General features: G+C 50.1%; 1 protein-coding gene across 8 annotated transcripts in view; it reads right to left on the bottom strand.

The window, feature by feature from the left end:
* The window catches only part of HIVEP3 (HIVEP zinc finger 3), a 213,788-nt gene that overhangs the window by 88,327 nt on the left and 114,780 nt on the right, over positions 1-10,681 (bottom strand). For 4 of the 8 annotated variants that reach the window (XM_065744396.1, XM_065744402.1, XM_065744400.1 and 1 more), the window contains exon 2: positions 4,693-4,774. The exons of 3 other annotated variants lie outside the window; for them this stretch is intronic. The gene's annotated coding sequence lies outside the window, so the exon portion shown is untranslated. Of the gene's footprint in view, positions 1-4,692; positions 4,786-10,681 lie in introns of those variants that run through there. One more of the 8 variants, XM_065744397.1, reaches the window with a different exon arrangement.

The raw sequence follows: 10,681 nt of genomic DNA, 5'->3' as shown, positions 1-10,681 counted from the left end.
ATTGCACTGCTTTGTCCCAAAGACAAACACTCCAAATCTTCAAAGTGAAGCCAGTTTTGTTTCAAGCACAACCAACATTCTATCTACTTCTTTAAAACAAGCAAAAGCCCAACAGATTTTTGGTCAGTTTGAGTGCACACAGGAAGGCTTTATCCTGTCCTTCCTACCCTGCTGTCCCCTACAGAGGTCTCCCAGTTCAGACCAATACTCGAGCTGAGTTGTCAAGAGACTTCACTAACCCGTGTGAAGAAATCCCTTCACTATTTCAACTTGTGCCAAAAAGAATTGCTGCCAACAGCCCTTCCAAGGAGAACCACTCTAGAAATATCACACAGTGCTCAACCTCCTGGAGGCTGCATCTCCATAAGGACCAGGCATCGCCTCCATCCTTCAGTGCTCATCCTCCTGAGGGCTGCATCTCCTTCATCCTTCCTCATGCCAAGCCATCTGATTACCCTTAACTTGCTCCTTCCTAAGTGTCAGATTTTTCAATAAACACTTAAGTGTTGTAGTAAGGAATATGGTCTAGTGGAGAAATATTGTTGGTAGATGGACTGGATGACCTTGGAGGTCTTTTCCAATCTTGAAGATTCTACGATTCTAACACCTGGTGTGGCCAAAGACACTCCAAAGGGGTCTACAACATGGTGGCAATAGGGTGGCAACTGCAAATTACTGTCCTGCTCCCAAGTCACAGCTGAGCCCAAGCATCCTGCAGCTGCTCGTGTGGTACAGGTGGGGCTATTCCAGTGCTTACTGAAACTTGTGAACTTCATGAAGCTCTCTTGTTTTTTGTTATTTCTATTCACCTTATTTTAGCTACACTTTCAGTTTTTCTAGATTTTTAATTGGTGTTAGTAAATGTCCTCAGAAAGGAGCAAACCCAAGAAAAATGAATATGGTCAGAGAGGAAACACAGGAAACCCGTGGGCAGCTATTTAAAGATCCAGTGATGCCTCATGGAAAACTCTGAAACACATCCAGGCAGTGACAAACCCTGCAGCTCTGGGTCAGTGTCTCCTTGGGGTCCCCACCACCCCCAGACAGCAGGCAGTGGGGCTGATCCTCTTCTTTCTGAAACCAGAAAGCAAGAGGTCCTCCTACCCACTAAAGCCCCGAGGACTACTCAAAAACAATTTGTGAGCCCTGTATGATATTACAAATAGTGACCACTGGTTCACCTTCACCAGATCGTATGGCTGGAGACTGCACACCATTGCTGCCAGCAGCAACATAGACCACAGGCATTGTCCATAGACGTGACTACCAACAGAATAACCACACACCCCAAGGTGAAGAAGGATGCTCCACATCTCCATGAGACCTCAACCCACCAATAACTCCTATGAACAGTGACAGCAGGTGGTTATGCAATTAAAGGTTGCGTCCACTTTGGGCCTTTTAAGTTCTACAAAGCAGCAAACTTCAGGAGAGCCCATCTGAGCAAGGCAGTAGTTGGATTTCCATCTGGAGAACAGCAATAAAGGCTTCAGGAAACTACGACACTTAAAACCAGGTTTGCTGGGAAAAGGGCCAGGCTTAATTTTTTGGGATTCTCTTGAGATTTCCCCTCTAAAGTGAACCACCAAATGAGGGATCAGCAAACCCCTCCAGGTCTTGACGCATCCGAGAGCAATACTGCCGCAGGAACCCAAATCCCATGCCTGAATTCAGCTGGATCTAGCCAAGTTCTGACACGCTTCACCTTCCTGCCTAAAATCTGCAGGTCTCATAGTAAAGCAGAGCAAAATAACAGAAACCCCAAAGCCTCCCAGTGCTGCAAAGCCTAAGTAATGGTTTAATGAACAGATGACCCTCCGAAGTCCAAGGGAGGATCAAGGGAAGGGTGGGATAAATGGTGTGGGAAAGACGACTTGGGATCTGGAGACCTTCTGAAACTGAAAATCTCATTAGCACAAAAGAATTTCTATCATCAAGGTACAATAAGGCTTCCCACCACGCTGGAAGTGCTGGAAGGGCTGCGCAAAGAAAGGAAGGCAAGGCAGGGGATAACAAAGGTTTATTACACATTTACTTTCACCAAATGCTTTTTGAGTGACTGAGTAATCCCCTTTAACACAGGCCCTCCCCACACAGTGCTTCCTTTGATGCTCATTAAAAGGTTCACCTTATGCAGGATATGGAAAGGATTAAAAATAATAATAATCATAAATCCCCACTCTGATTACAGCGCCAATTATAGAAACTGAGATCCCAGCTCAGCATGCAAAGCCAGTGCGTGGGGGAGACCCCGTCCTGCACTCTAGCAGCAGCAGTGCCCACTGCAGAGCAGGGAGCAGCAGGAGGAACTGCCCGTGGGCTGACAAGGGGAATGTGGAAGGATGCAGCAACGCCATGGGCAGCATGGAAAATAGCAGAAATACTTGCCCTGCATTCTCGCTGGCTGCAGGTCCCTGCAGAGCTATAAGGATCTCCTAAAAAGCAGCCTCTTAAACTCAGAGACAATGCCGTAAAATGTATATTTTAAATAAATCTTTCCTTTCCAGAGCCTTTTTTTTTTCTTCCTTTCTTTTTTTCCCCTCCTCAGTTTAAACCCGGTGCCAAGAAACTAAATGCTTGAAAGCACTGCTGCACAAACGGCAACTGCTGAAACACTTCTTGCATTCACCGCATGCAGACGGACGTGGCCGGGAGGCAGCGGCAGCCTCGGCAACCAGGGGACATGGGGAAAAGAGGCAGAAGGAGCCTCCCAGCATGGCCAGGGGCCATGGGCATGACGCGGGCAGGGAGTTCCCAGGGGCCCCTCGGTAATCCCCTAGAGCACAGGGACAGCGGTGCTTCCCCAGCCCGGCGCACTTCCCTGCTACAGCAACCCAGGGCAGCTGGTCCCTGCGGCTCGGGAAGTGCTGCTCCCAACAGCACTTGCGTTGTCAGCTTCCGAATAAATATTGTTTTCGAAACTGTTTCTCAGGGGACTCACCCCACGGAGTCCCCGCATCCGCTCACGGCCGCTGCAGGGCGAGCACTGCCCTGCTCCGACGGCCGCTGGGGAGAGCTGGCTGCAAGCCTGAGGTCCTCGTGGAGAAAGGAGGGTTAAAGTGCTCACAGCGAATGCGGTCCCTTCCTGATGCTCCAAGAGCATCCCCAGGAGAGGAGAGGGTCCTCAGAGACATTTCTTAGGGGATACAGCACAGGTGCTGGATGTGTCCCATGGGACACAGAGCTCAGTGCTGTGCAAACAGTGTGGCAGCAACACGTGCTTTAATGAGCCAGTAACTTCTGGAAGGCTTTTTTCTTTGATGCAGTTTACCCAAGTCCTCCACAAGCACTGTTTGTCCTCTCCTTAGTGACTCCTCCATGGGATGAGGACCAAGCTACAGGCCCTGGGAGCGGGCTGCTCTGCAAGCCAGGGCCACATTTAAACCCTACAACAGGATCCCTCCTTCTCTGAAGGATGCATCCTTGGGATAGAGGGAAGCATCTTCCTAAGAGCTGCATGCAAAGACCAAGAAGCAATGGACGCAGCAGTGCTCACTGCCACGGGAGCCAAGAGAGTACCAGACATCCCACCCCACACAAATCCCACCTGCTCATGCTGTGAATGCACACTGACAGCACCTTACACATTTTCCCTACAAAACTCCAAAGTTTTCCAAACACCGAGGCTGCGAGAAAACCACTCCAGTCCAACAGGCACGGGATGTCTGGAGCCCAGTGGGACCACAGGGTGTAACAAAGGGCAGTGGGGGACACCTAGACACCAAAGTTAAAGCTGACTCTGCACGCTGACACTAACAATCTTTCAACACCAGGGAAACCAAAAGCCTGTAAGCTGCAGGTGATCCCCAGCAGCGGAGGGAGGGTTGGGTTGTGTTGCTCACACCATCAATCACCGTGGCAGCTGCCCTGGCCACTTCCACTCACCGCAGCAGAGCCGGGAAAAAGCACCAGGCACCTCCACGACACTCAGCCAATTAGCTCCAGAACGATGAAAAAACAAATTAACAGTAATGCATAGTGCCTTTCTTCCAGAATAACTATCCACACATTTGCATAGAGCAGCACAGCGCGTGGCTGTGTTTCTGATCACACCTCCGGGTGCATCAAAAGAGTTATTAATTTCCATCGAGGAGGCTAAGAAGCTTAAATCATTAGCGCTCATTTAGTTAGACTTAATGCATTTTAACGCTGCCACAATTTAGGCACCTATGAGCCAGGAGAAAAAATAAAAATCAGAAAAAGAAAAAGCTTAAAGGGATAAAATACTCCCGGGGTCCACCCCCAGGTGCCCTCACTCTGTGCACCCACAGAGGGTCACTGCATCCCCTCCGGCAAAGCCCTGCGATGCTGGGCTGGGCTGGGAGCACTGAGCCCACGCAGGGTTTACCCACGCAGGGTTTACCCACGCAGGATTCTGCTCGCTGCCGTCACGTGGTGCTCCCCGATTACTTTCCTGTGAGATCGTTAAGGAGGAAATCCGTCCTGGACGGACGGACAGACACAGGCGGACACACGGCTCACCCTGCATTACACGGCCAGCGCAAGCCCGAGGCTCATCCGGACCTTAATTAGAGCTAGACGCCAATTAAGACCCCCGCAGCCAGCAGCTCGCCCCGGTGCTCCCCATCGCGCTGCTCTCCCCCCAGCTCCCCTCTGCCCCAGGGAAAAAAAGAAAAATGAAATGAGATAGAGAAAGAGAGAGCACGGGAGGGAGGGAGCGGTGCCCGTTACCTGCGCTCGCCCCCCGCCCTGCAGCCGCGGCTCTGCCATTGCCTCTGCAGACCCTGGGACTCCGGGGGGATCTTCTGCCGGGCTGCAATAGAAAAGGTTCGTTTCAAGCTCCTTATTTGGGCAGTGATGTCAGGGGAAGTTGTGCAGGCGGCACCACCCCCTTTTTCCATTCACTACACATTGTTTCCTGTTGTCAAGAGCTCTCCGCGGGCTGAGGACGGGCGAGGGAATACAGCAGCCAACGCCGGGACGGAACGCAGCGACGGGAGGGGACGGAGGGGACCCAGAGCAGGGACGGGAGATACGGGGAGCCGCGGGCAGCGCCTCCTTCCTCCCCATCCCTCCTGCTCCTCCTCCCCGTCCCCTCCCCATCTGCCCGGTTCCCCCCTCCCGGCGCCTCGCATCCCCTCTCCGGGACACCCGGAGCGACCCCAACCCGAATTCAGGGTTGCAGCATAAGGACACGCAGAGCTCAGCCCCGGGTCGTGGGGTGGGATGAGGGGATGATCCCAGTGGGTTCCGGGAGCAGCCCCCAGGGCAGCGGGGGAGAAGGGACCGGGAGGGGGGGGGGGAGGGGGGATGCCCACTCGAGATTTCCCCACGCGGACCTCCCCGTGGACACGCGGGGTTCCCAGCGGGACCCGCACCATCCCACCGCCCTTCGCTTTTGCTCTTCTCCCATCATCGTTGTTCCATCCTCAGATGCCTCTTTCCCTCTGGCTCATCTCTTAAGCCTACAGTCCGACGGGATCGTGGCTCGGCGAGGGGTTTTTTCCGGTTGTCTTTTTGTTTATAATTCAGCTCTGCCCGTAACAAACCTTGTGCTATAAGGAGGAGACAGCACGCTCCTCACATAGACCCAGCACTGCGAGCCCCATCCCGGGGTGGTGGGGGCCGGGGGGAGGGGGGGAGGGGTGGGTGTGACTGGGTTCTTCTGATGCAGGCTGCACAGAGACATCACTCGTTTCAAAATATGTATATATATGTATATGTATGCTGCCAAGCCGCTGTTCCTATCTGACTCCAGACTTTAAAAAGTCTGAGCTGAGCCAAAAACCAAACGGAAAAAAAAAAAAAAAATCTAAGGATGAAGTAAGGATGCTGTGTGGTCTTTACGGCAGGAGGAACCGTGCTGGCGGCCAGACCTGGCATGATTTTCTTTGCAGGGTGAACATCAGCACTGTTGTCATTTTGCTCAGCAAACAGCATGTTGCTTTTCAGAACAGTGAACGATTGGAAACCTGTTAGTGTAGCACCGACCAACCAGCCCCCTCCCCCCCCCCCCCCCCCCCCCCCCCCCCACAGCCCCCTGCTCACTGCCTTCCCTGGTGATTTGGTGCTAAAACCAAGAAAATACCATCTAACCCAGGCTTTAACCCAGGTGCTTTCTATGGGCTCGTTACTAGCCCAGCTTCACACCCTGTTTCTGCATCTTCTGGACAGAAGTGAGAATAACAGTGTCACGTAGCAATGTTTCACAGTGGTACATGTTTAATTTCGCCCCCATGGTCTCAGCTTCAGTCACTTTGCCATAAGTAAGTGCAATTCCCTCGTGGTCTTTAAAGCACTGTACAGATGCAGACGATAGATATGCTAAGTACTGATATATATAATGAATGGAATGAAATATGGCTCAAGGAGAGCATGGGCAGAAGACACAATCCATAGGAATAGCAGCAAGGTGTAGCACACAGCACTGAATACAAGAGCCTTGAAGCTTTTCCTCAAAATAAAATGGTGTGGGTAATTTTTTCTTTTATTTATTATCACTTTTAAGCAGCACTTTGGCATCAGCCCATCACAGCAAACACCCAAGCTCCCTCTTGCCATCTCCCAAAGCCACCTTCCGTGCCCCAGCACCCACAAGGTGCAGGTATTTTTCTCCCCACCAGCACAAATGCGGCCATTCGATGCAATTAGCACGAAGGTGTTTGCCTGTGGTGGTGCCTTTTCTTGGGTGGAAAAGTGTGGTTTGGCTGAAATGGGAAGAGGAAGGGCAGGTTCCCCCTGGGGCTTCACCCTGCAGGGCCACCAGGGTGAGTTTTGTGGGAACCCTTTGTTCCAAACCAATGTTTGATTGGGAGAGAGGCCATGCTTGGGTCACAGGTGGCCAACACAACCACAGCTCCCCTCACACCCAAAGGTCGGACTCTTCCTTCCGCTGATCCCATTCCTCACCCACCTCAAGATGGGTAAAAATTACCCACTGCCTGAAAAGGTCTCTTGGAAGCTGTTCCTGTCCAGTTTTGTTTGGGTTTTTTTGGAGCAATGTCATTTTTCCACCTTCCCTGCTGCATACAGGAGCTCTCAAGCACTGTGATCCCAGAGCACCCACTGCCCTGTGGCTGCTCACACATCCCAACCCATCCCTCTCCTTCCCATTGCCAACTCCCAAAGCCAAAAGCTGGGTCACCACTCTCTTCTTTTCCATCTCATTGCTAGAGCTGCCTTCTGGGTTAATGGAGCAGGAAAGGAGGTTCCCTCAAAAACCCCTATGCTGCAGCATGGGAATCTGGACTGTTCGTATTCATTCTTGAAGTCACTTCACCTTTCTGTTGCAAAGTTTTCCCATCTGGGAAACTGTTCAGGGACTGTCAGAGGTTGTTTGCTTCAGTTTGTTTGTTTGTTTAAAGCCCTCATGTCCAACTCAGAGCAATCATGCTCCTGATTGAAGAGGGCACTGGGAATACATTTCCCATGTCATCCTCCTGCTTAGGAAAGTCACAGCGGCAGAAACCCACAGATCCAACTAAACATTTTGAGACATATTTAACAACCTTTTACGATCTGAACTGTAAATCCCTAAAAGTGAAACAAGACCTTCAGAAGCCGCAGGCTCATGCCCCCCAGCTGGCACCAGTAAAAGCCCAGTGCTGGAAAAACTCCCCCTACATTAGGAAATCCCATCACTGTGCGCACTGACGGCAGCTCACAGCCCTTCTAGCCCTCCCACCAGCAGGTGGGAGCTGAATGCCCACTGCAGGCTGTGACCTTGTTCCCCCTGTGCTGTCCCCTTCCCAGCACTGGTTACTCTGCATCACCCTTTCCACATCTGCAAAGTGGGAAAAATAGCTTTGCTCAACTTCAAAGGTCCCCATGCTCATTAAACATTTCAAAAGCATGCGGGAGAATCTACAATTATAAAAAAAAAAAAAATCACTGTGAAGTTTCATTATTATTCCAACACTTACATTAAAGACACATGTCCTGGTAAGTAGCAGGCATGAGGAATCATTATGCTAATTTTAGACAGAGCATCTGCTCAACGTTAAATCTGAAACTTTGTCTCGAAGATATAATTTAAATTATTTTTCTTCAGAATTGACATTTGTCAAACAATATGTTGCCAATAGGAACTGCAGCCAACTCTGAGCAAACCGAGCACACACACGCATTGCACCGCACCGAAACGCACTCGGGAAGGGAGGAGAGAGGAGGTTGGGGATTTTGGCAAGAGTTAATGAGTGGAAGAGCCAGGCTGCTGGGTTTTCTGCCCCTCAGACGCTGCTGTCAGCTTGTGCTGGGGGCACATACGGTGTTGTGTTCCCTCCTAGCCCACAGTAGTTGAGGCTGAATGGGTTTTGAGGTTCCTTTAAGCCCAACCTTTCTGTGGTTCTGCCATCTTGAAGCACCCTTCCACCCCAACTCAGTGCAGCCCAACCCAACTCAGCCCAACACAACCCAACTCAGCCCAGCACAACCCAACTCAGCCCAGCACAACCCAACACAACCCAACTCAGCCCAGCACAACCCAACTCAGCCCAGCACAACCCAACACAACCCAACTCAGCCCAGCACAACCCAACTCAGCTCAGCACAACCCAACACAACCCAACTCAGCCCAACACAACCCAACTCAGCCCAGCACAACCCAACACAACCCAACTCAGCCCAACACAACCCAACACAACCCACCTCAGCCCAACACAACCCAACTCAGCCCAACACAACCCACCTCAGCCCAACACAACCCAACTCAGCCCAACACAACCCAACACAACCCAACTCAGCCCAACACAACCCAACACAACTCAGCTCAGCCCAACACCACCCAAGCCATTCTATGGTTCTCTGATCTTTAAGACCCTTCCAGCCCAAACATTCAGTGATCCTACGATTATATGACCTTTCCACTTGCTTGATCCATTTTTCAGGGACAGGAGATGTCATCTTCAGAGCCAGCACTTCCAGCCCTGCTATGTTTACACTGGAGAAGGGACATGTCTACCTTCAAGCAACATTTATTTCCTCCTTTCTGCCTTTTTCTGTACAACCTTCCTATTCATCTTAGGCCAGTTGTTTCCAGCATGTCTGGGAAGCCCTGGGGATTCAGAAGAAACTTCTAAGGGTTTTGTGAGTTGTCACTAAGGAAAGCAAAGTCGGTGTCCAGAGGCTTAAATTTGCTATGCAAATGACTGCACCCCACCATAAAAATGTAAAATTTACAAATCAGAAAAAGGTCGGAAACCACTGACATAGACCAATGAATGGTAAATACCCCAATAACCACATCAATACACATGAAACAAGGTATTACAGAGCGGGTCCACATCCAGCAGAATGGGTGTCTATACATAACAGGCATTAATTTGAAAATTAAATAAGCATTTTCACCATATAGTTTGGATTATACCATGTGCACAGAGTCGTCTTCCACCCCAAAAATACTTCACAAATGAAAGTTTGCTTTTCAGAAAGGAAACAGAATGGTCACAAATTGCTGCCTCAGTGCTCCCTGGTCACAGGGTCTTCTGCATTCCACCAAGCAGAACTTCCAAGACCCATCAGAAATTGCTCATCTCAGAATTCCTGAATGCCTGGTTGTGAAATCAGCCTCCAGACCCTGAGTCATCTCCTTTCTGGCAGTACCATATGGATGTAGTGTACAAGGGTCTGTCAGCTTTTTATACAAAAGATAGCATAGAAATAGCCATTATTTAGGACAAGGGGCGATGGCCTCAAGTCGTTCCAGAGGTGTTCCAGAACTGTGGAGATGTGGCATTAAGAGGTATGGTCAATGGGCATGGTGGGGATGGCTTGGAGATGGACTAGACCATGAGTGTCCAACCCATTGACCTGCCTGGGCTGCACCAAGTGAAGAAAAATTGTCTTGGGCCCTACATATGTTGGCTGCTCTGAAAGTAATGCCTCCTGTTTATTTTCATGGAAACTACAACCAATACAGAGAGTACAATAACACTATTTAATAGAGCAAATTCTCAACTACAAAACACTATTGTTCAACAAAGTCACCACCATTAGCCATGCATATTTGCCGGTCATGAACAAGAGCCTGCAGGCTGCGCTTGTATCTGCACCAGAGGAGGTGACCCACTGCCACTGTCACCACTGATACGCACCATCTCCTGCCTCACTGCACTCACACCCACTGCTGGGTCTCCATAAATGTTCTCACAGAAGTCTAGTAGAGAAACACAATGAAATTTTTGAGTTCAATATCTAATTGCAACTCTATACATTCTATTTGAAAACTAGCAGGCAACTGAAAATGGGAGTTGCAAATATACCAAAAAGTCAATGACTTTCTCAGCAATCTTGAAACCTGCTCTCAAGTTCCTTTTTTCAGAAAAGAAAGCACAACTGCATAGCTTTTGCTGTTCTCATTTCTGACTGCAAAATCGTGTCCCCACCCCAACATCTCACTTAGATTCCTTTTACCTTTAATGCTACACAGCAAAGGAAGTTCCCATTACAAATTTCCAGCAGGGACAACAATATGCTGTCTTCAGTGGGAAATCCTCCATCTCAGAGGACAACCTGATGCAAAGCAACCGTTGGTTACTTCTCCCATCCTTGCAGCACACAATCCAGCCACCGCATGCTCCATCCTGGACCTCTGTCACTTGCTCCCATAGCAGCTGGCTCTCACATTTCGCTGCCTGGCCCTGCTCAGCTCAGCAGCATGCACACAGCAGGGGAGCCCTGTGCAATGGGATAAGGTCAGCTCTCTGCAGGATTTTCTCATTTG

This window comes from Cyrtonyx montezumae, unplaced genomic scaffold (assembly GCF_038088225.1).
Source record: "Cyrtonyx montezumae isolate F1298 unplaced genomic scaffold, pur_monq_1.0 scaffold_31, whole genome shotgun sequence".
In the NCBI taxonomy this organism is placed as follows: Eukaryota; Metazoa; Chordata; class Aves; order Galliformes; family Odontophoridae; genus Cyrtonyx; species Cyrtonyx montezumae.
Note: the sequence above shows the minus strand (reverse complement) of the source record. Positions and strands in the feature narration are given on the sequence as shown.